Source organism: Heterodontus francisci, chromosome 34 (genome assembly GCF_036365525.1).
Source record: "Heterodontus francisci isolate sHetFra1 chromosome 34, sHetFra1.hap1, whole genome shotgun sequence".
Classification (NCBI taxonomy): Eukaryota; Metazoa; Chordata; class Chondrichthyes; order Heterodontiformes; family Heterodontidae; genus Heterodontus; species Heterodontus francisci.
The window spans coordinates 41,142,112-41,149,650 of record NC_090404.1 but is presented as its reverse complement, the minus strand read 5'-3'; the positions used below and the strand labels follow the sequence as shown (position 1 = coordinate 41,149,650).

Here is a 7,539-nt window from a genome sequence, read left to right as displayed (position 1 = left end):
ATGGGTGTTGCAGATAATGGGATAAATAAGCACTGTGATCTCATCTTCCTGCTTCTTCCAGATACTGAATACTGGAATGTGTAAGAGTTGTTCCCATTAGCAATTATCCCCAGTCACACTCTCCTTCCAATCTTTTACCACTTGCTTATATTTCAAACACTGCATAATTTCTCACTGGTTTTCAATGTGTATTTGGCTCGAATGGGTTGTAAGATGGTAGAATGACTGTGAAGGCAGCAGCAGTGCTGTTAAGGAACATTCAATTGCAGACCGGTACAGCACAGAAGGAGGCCATTCGGTCCAGCATGATTCGTTGACAGAGCAGTTGTGATTTGTTGATCAGGAATGATATTTGTGCAGGTTGAGCAGCAGGCAGAAATATCTGCCCCATTGCCTGCCACCCATATTTTCCTGGCCTTTTCCTCACTTTCATCAGTTCATCACTCTGTGTTCTTACATGTTCCCCTTTCCATCCCAAGCTCTGTCTCTATAACTGTTAGCGACCAGTTTCGTCTCTGACTTCTTCAGCTCTGCTGCACAGTCACCAACCTGGACCTTTAATTGTGTTTCGCTCTCTCCACAGATACCGCAGGTGGCTCAGCTGCACAGCAGGGCAGGAAAAAGTGTGGAAGAGCTATAGTGATAGGGGATTCTATCGTGACGTGTACAGATAGGCGTTTCTGTGGTGGGAAACGGTCTCCAGGATGGTATGTTGCCTCCCTGGTGCTCTGGTCAAGTATGTCATGGAGCAGCTGCAGGACATTCTGAAGGGGGAGGGTGAACATTCAGAGGTCGTGGTACACACCGACATTGACAGAAAGAGGGATGAGGCACTGCAACAAGAATTTAGGGAGCTAGGTAGAAGATTGAAAAACAGGATCTCAAACGGTGTATTCTCCGGATTACTCCTGGTGCCACGTGTGAGTGAGTATAGGAATAGGAGGATAGAGCAGATGAATGCGTGGCTGAGGAGATGGTGCAGGAGGGATCACTGGGTATATTTCTGGCGTGCAAGTTGCGTGGGTTGCACCTGAACTGGAACGGGACCAAAATCTTGCTGAGAGGTTTGCTAGTGCTGTTGGGGGTCCGAGGCTGGGGTGGGGGGCGGGGGGTGCGGGGGCGGGGTGGGTGGGGTTGCTGGGTGCTAACATAATTTGGCAGGGGGATGGGATACAAAGTGGAGGTACAGTAGGGGGTGATGCACTGCCAAATATAAAAGAGAAACTGAGTCAGTGTGGAAGGCAGAGCAAATATTGTTAAGGCACAAGTGAAAAATGCAAGGCTGGATTGCATCTATTTTAATGAAAGGAATCTTACCAGTAAGGCAGATGAATTGAGGGCGAAGATTATTACATTGGATTAAGATATTATTGATATCACAGAGACATGATTGATGGAGGGGCAGGACTGGCAGCTTAATATTCCAGGGTATAGAATCTACAGGCAAAACAGGGGTCCATTAGGGGCCAAAGTGGCAATCTGTGTGTGGAGCCGGAGGTTATAGGTGAGGTTTTAAAAATTACTTTTCATCTGTGTTCACTATGGAGAAGGACGATGTGGGTGTAGACATCAGGGAGGGTGATTGTGATATACTTGAACACATTAACATTGAAAGGGAGGAATCATTAGCTGTTTTAGCGGGCTTAAAATTTGATAAATCCCCAGGCCCAGGTGCGATGTATCCCAGGCTAAGATGTGAGGCAAGGGAGGTGATCACAGGGGCTTTGACACAAATTCTCAGATCCTATCTGGCCACAGGAGACATACCAGAGGATTGGAGGACAGCGAATATGGTACCTTTCTTCAAGACGGGTTCAAGGAATAAACCAGGTAATGACAGACCGGTGAGTCTAACATCAGTGGTTGGGCAACTATTGGAAGAAATTCTGAGGGACAGGATTAATCTCCACTTGGAGAGGCAGGGATTAATTAGGGATAGTTAACATGTCTTTGTCAGGGAGGGATCGTGTCTAACTAACTTGATTGAATTCTTTGAGGTGGTGACTAGATGTGTAGATGAGGGTAAACCAGTTTATGTAGTCAAATGGACTTTAGTAAGTCTTTTGATAAAGTCCCGCATGGGAGATTGGTTATGAAGATAAGGGCCCATGGGATCCAGGGAACTTTGGCAAAGTGGATCAAAAATTGGCTTAATGGCAGGAGGCAGAGGGTGGTCGTCGTGGGTTGTTTTTGTGAGTGGAAGCCTGTGACAAGTGGTGTAGCGCAGGGATCACTGCTGGGACCCTTGCTGTTTGTAGTGTACATGAATGATTTACACGTGAATATAGGAGGTATGATCAGTAAATTCGCAGATGACACGAAAATTGGTGGTGTCGTAAATAGTGAGGAGGAAAGCCTTAGATTACAGTACGATATAGAGGGGCTGGTAAGATGGGTGGAGCAGTGGCAAATGGAATTTAATCCTGATAAGTGTGAGGTGATGCATTTTGGAGGCCTAACAAGGCAAGGGAATATGCAATGGATGGTAGGACCCTAGGAAGTACAGAATGTCTGGGGGACCTTGGTGTACTTGTCTATAGACCACTGAAAGCAGCAGCACTGGCAGATGAGGTGGTTAGGCAGGCATATGGGATAATTGCCTTTATTAGCCGAGGCACAGAATATAAGAGCAGGGAGGTTATGATGGAACTGTACAAAATGCTAGTTAGGCCACAGCTGGTGTACTGTGCACAGTACTCTGGGCAGCACACTATAGGAAGGATGTGATTGCCCTGGAGAGGGTGCAGAGGAGATTCACGATGATGTTTTCTGACCTGGAGCATTTCAGTTATGAAGAGAGACTGAAATGGCTCCGAGTTATTTTCCTTAGAGTAGAGAAGGCTGAGGGGGGACACGATTGAGGTTTACAAAATTATGAGGGGCATTGATAGGTTCGACAGGAAGAAACTTTTTCCTTAGCGGACGTGTCAATAACCAGGGGGCATAGATTTAAGGTAGGGGGCAGGAGGTTTAGAGTGGATTTGAGGGAAAAAGTTCACTCAGAGGGTGTTTGGAATTTGGACCACACTGGCTGAAAAGGGTTGGGAGAGGCAGGAACCCTCACAACATTTACCAAGTATTTCGATGAGCACTTGAAACGGCAAGAATACAAGGCTACGGACCAAGTGCTGAATCAACGGGTGGGAATCTGAAAGTTTCCCGATCAAATCTGGAGTCAGACAGGGCTGTCCTCTGTCCCCGGTCTTGTTTGTTTGCTGTATTGAACCCTTTGCTGAGTCTATTAGGAAGGATGCGAGCATAAGAGGGGTGACAATCCCAGGCAGCGGAGGCACTCAGGTCAAAACCTCCCTGTACATGGATGACGTCGCCGTTTTCTGCTCGGATCCGCTGTCCGTGTGCAGACTGATGAGCATCTGCGACCAGTTCGAACTGGCCTCGGGAGCCAAAGTTAACCACGGCAAGAGCGAGGCCATGTTCTTTGGCAACTGGGCTGACCGATCCTTTGTCCCCTTCACCATCAGGTCAGATTACCTGAAGGTGCTGGGGATATGGTTCGGAAGGGCCGGGGCGTGCACCAAAATATGGGAGGAGCGAGTAGCCAAGGTACGACAAAAGTTGGGCATGTGGGGGCAGCAATCTCTCTCCATTGTGGGTAAGAACCTGGTCATCAGGTGCGAGGCGCTCACGTTGTTGCTCTACGTGGCGCAGGTCTGGCCCATACCCCACTCCTGCGCCGTGGCTGTCACCCGAGCCATTTTCCGCTTCATCTGGGGATCTAAAATGGACCGGGTCCGGAGGGACACGATGTTCAAATCTCTGGACAAGGGCGGGAAAAATGTACCCAACGTGGCCCTCATCCTGATGACCACCTTCGTGTGCGGCTGCATCAAGCTGTGTGTAGATCCCCAGTACGCAAACTCCAAGTGTCACTACGTGCTGAGGTTCTATCTGTCCCCGGTGTTGCGAAGGATGGGCCTGGTCACATTGCCGCGGAACGCTCCGTGCAGTTGGGCGGTGCCGTACCACCTATCCTTCGTGGAGCAGTTTCTGCGGGAAAACACCTTTGACCACCGGTCCATCAGGCAGTGGTCTGCACGGAATGTCCTCAAGGCCCGACGGGAAAAGGAAACGGTGGATCCTGTCGGATGGTTCCCCGAGCAGACCGTCAAAGTCATTTGGCGGAATGCCTCATCACCAGAACTTTCAAACAAGCACCAAGACGTAGCTTGGCTGGTGGTGAGAAGGGCCCTCCCCGTCAGATCCTTCATGCACACCCGAAGTCTCGCCCCCTCCGCACAGTGCCCCCACGTTGGCTGTGGTGGGGAAGAGATGGTCGCCCACCTCCTCCTGGAATGTGCCTTTGCAAAGCAGGTGTGGAAAGAAATGCAGTGGTTTTTGTCAAGGTTCATCCCAAGCAGCTCTGTCACACAGGAGTCTGTGCTCTACGGGCTGTTCCCAGGGACGCACACCGAGACAAACATCAACTGCTGCTGGAGGACTATCAATTCGGTGAAAGACACCCTTTGGTCTGCCCGAAACTTGCTGGTCTTCCAGCGCAAAGAGTTGTCCACCACCGAATGTTGCAGACTGGCACATTCCAAGGTCCAGGGCTACGTGCTGAGGGACGCACAAAAGCTTGGGGCAGCCGCAGCAAAGGCTCAATGGGGAAAGACCACAGTGTCAGGTTCCCCCACCAAGCTGGACTGAGGGGCTGGATCAATGAGAAACCCCTCGAACTGTATCGTTAATATTCTCAATTGCTGTAAATGTAAAACTGTAATTGACATGACAATTGTGAAACAGAAGGGTTGGGAAGAAACTCATGACAGTATTGAAGGAAACTGATCTCCCTTGCAATGTTTGTATTTTTTGGTGCTGTTTGGAAACTGTTTGGCAATGTAATTTTCACAGATTTTTATGAATAAAGTATATTTTGGAAATAAAAAAAAAACCAAGTGCTGAAAAATGGGATTAGAATAGTTAGTTTCTTCATGACCGGCACAGACACGATTGGCCGAAGGGCCTGTTTTTCTGCTGTATAACTCTATGACCGGCAGAGTTGCGAACCATTTGCTGTTTCTTTTTAATGTCAGTCACGTTTGTGAGAGTTGTCATCACAGTAAAAAAACTGATTACTTTCTGACCAGGAATCGAACCCAGAATGCGAGAGTGAATGCATTGAGCCCACACCACTCGAACACCAGTGAAGCTCACCCACGCCTTTCAATATTAGCTGCTTTTCCCATTTCTACACCTTCAACAGGCTGATTTGTTTGTTTATTTCTCACACATTTTTTGCCTTTTGTTCAGTTTATGACAAATCCACGATCTCTGATCGATACTGAGACATTTGAACATTTCCAACCAGCAAAGTGAGCAGTCAACTCAAGAAAAACGACACAAAGCCGCTGCGAGCAGGGTTTGAACCTGCGCAGGGAAATTCCCCATTGGATTTCAAGAACAACGCCTTAACCACTCGGCCATCACAGCTCAGATGCTATTCGCTCTTCTAATTAAATCATTGGTACAATGCATTAGACAATTGCTGAAATTAGACATATTCTGGGGAATCATTGTCTTTGAGCCTTGAGTTGAGTTGCATCTCCCAGTGTATGTTAAAATTCCCATGATGGAATCAGTGTAGTTTACAACACAGAAGGAATCCTCTCGACCCGCTGAGCCTGCACCGGCTCTTTGAAAAATCAGTCAGTTTAATCCCACAATCCAGCTTTTCCCCATCACCCTGGAAATCAGTCCTCTTCTCTTCTCGCTATTCTCTGTTTTATGGACCTCAGAAAATTATGTATCAGCGCTGCCACTGGTCCTTTAATTCCATCACTTTAATTTTTCTAACAAGTTGATTATGTGGTATTTCACCAAATGCTTTTTAAAGTCCATCTCCACAACATCAATCACATTACCACTACCCTCATCAACTTTAGAGTGATACAGCTATGCAACACAGGAATAGGCCCTTCGGACCATCGTATCTGTGCCAGCTATCAAGCACCCATCTATTCTAATCCCATTTCGAGCACTTGGCCCGCAGCCTTGTATGCTATGGCGTTTCAAGTGCTCATCTAAATACTTATTAAATGTTGTGAGTATTCCTGCCGCTACCACCCCTTCAGGTAGTGTGTTCCAGTTTCTTTCTCCATTAATTCATCACAGAACACATTTCATGAGAAAAACATCATCTGCCATGAAAACAAAACCCAGTTCATCAATTCACATCCCTTGGCAAAGAAGATTCCTCAAAGAAATATTGTCAACAACCCACCGCTGGCCTTCCAAAGGCCAGCCCTGCTTTTGTAGCATGTGTCTGCCGAGCGGTCGGACCTAAGTGTATAGACTCAGTTCAAGGTCCAAATGAACATTGGTGTGAATGGAACGTGTGCAGCCTCGAAACAGCGGTGGTAACCGAGCGATGTTAACCGCTTTAAGACCGTGAAAGTGAGTGTTACAGTCAGCTAAGCCGCAGTGAAATGAAATGGAAGCAAGTCAGTGTTAATAGTGGAAGGAATAATCTGAGAGAAGGGGCGGGTTTGAATGTTGGAACGTGAAGCACAGGCATGTGTAAGTGAAATACTGTAAAAGGAGACAGTAGTTTTTTTTCTCCATCAAGAAGAAATTCATTTTCAAGAAGTAAGGATTGGTTACTTGTTGCATTCCATTAGTTGGTGCAGCAGCCGGTTTAAGACATAAAGCAAGCTCTGTCTGGATTTGGAGTTGCTGTGACCACAACACAGAGTATTCACCATTATACATTCACAGTCCCACTGAAGCAGCTGTGATAGTCTAACACAATTGTTTGAGAAAGATCTTATTCAGTGAAGAGGATTTCTCGACATAAGCTGCCTGATCTGCTGAATATTTCTAACATGTGATGCTTTTATTTTGGACTTTCCACCTGAGCAGCTTTTCTGCTGATATAAGAAACAGCAAGGGTCCCAGCACCGATCCCTGTGGTGCACCATTGGTCACCGACAGAACACAAATTATGACCGCATTGGGAATGGAACCCCAATTCAATGGAATTATGATCACTGAAACCCCGACTATCAACAATTTTGGGGGATGCCATTGACCAGAAACAGAACTGAATTAGCCACATACATACTATGTCTACAACAGCGGGTCCGAGGCTGGGAATTCTGCAGTGATTAACCCAACACCTGACACCCCAAAGCCTGTCCGCCATCTACAAGACACAAGTCAGGAGTGCGATGGAATACTCTCCACTTACTTGAATGATATTGGAGATGCACTCAGGAAGCTCAACATCATCCGGGACATATCAGCCCACTTGATTGGCAGCCCATCCACCACCACAAACATTCACTCCCTTTGCCACCAAAGCACAGTGGCAGCAGTGTGTATCATCTACAAGATACACTGCAGCAACTCACCACAACTCCTTTAACAACACTTTGCAATTCGACAGCACTTTGCGAACGCGTGACCTCTGCCACCTGGAAGGGCAAGGACAGCAGATGAGTGGGAACATCACTATCTGCAAGTTCCACTCCAGGCCACACACCAACCTGACTTGGAAATATATCACCGTTCCTTTACTGA

The 7,539-nt window shown here is 47.2% G+C and overlaps 1 non-coding gene across 1 annotated transcript; it reads right to left on the bottom strand.

Annotated features, from left to right (window-relative positions):
* Window positions 1-5,367: 5,367 nt before the first annotated feature.
* Window positions 5,368-5,451, bottom strand: trnas-uga (transfer RNA serine (anticodon UGA)). Its single transcript has one exon. It is a non-coding gene; the product is annotated as a tRNA-Ser (tRNA).
* Between the last annotated feature and the right edge of the window lie 2,088 nt (window positions 5,452-7,539).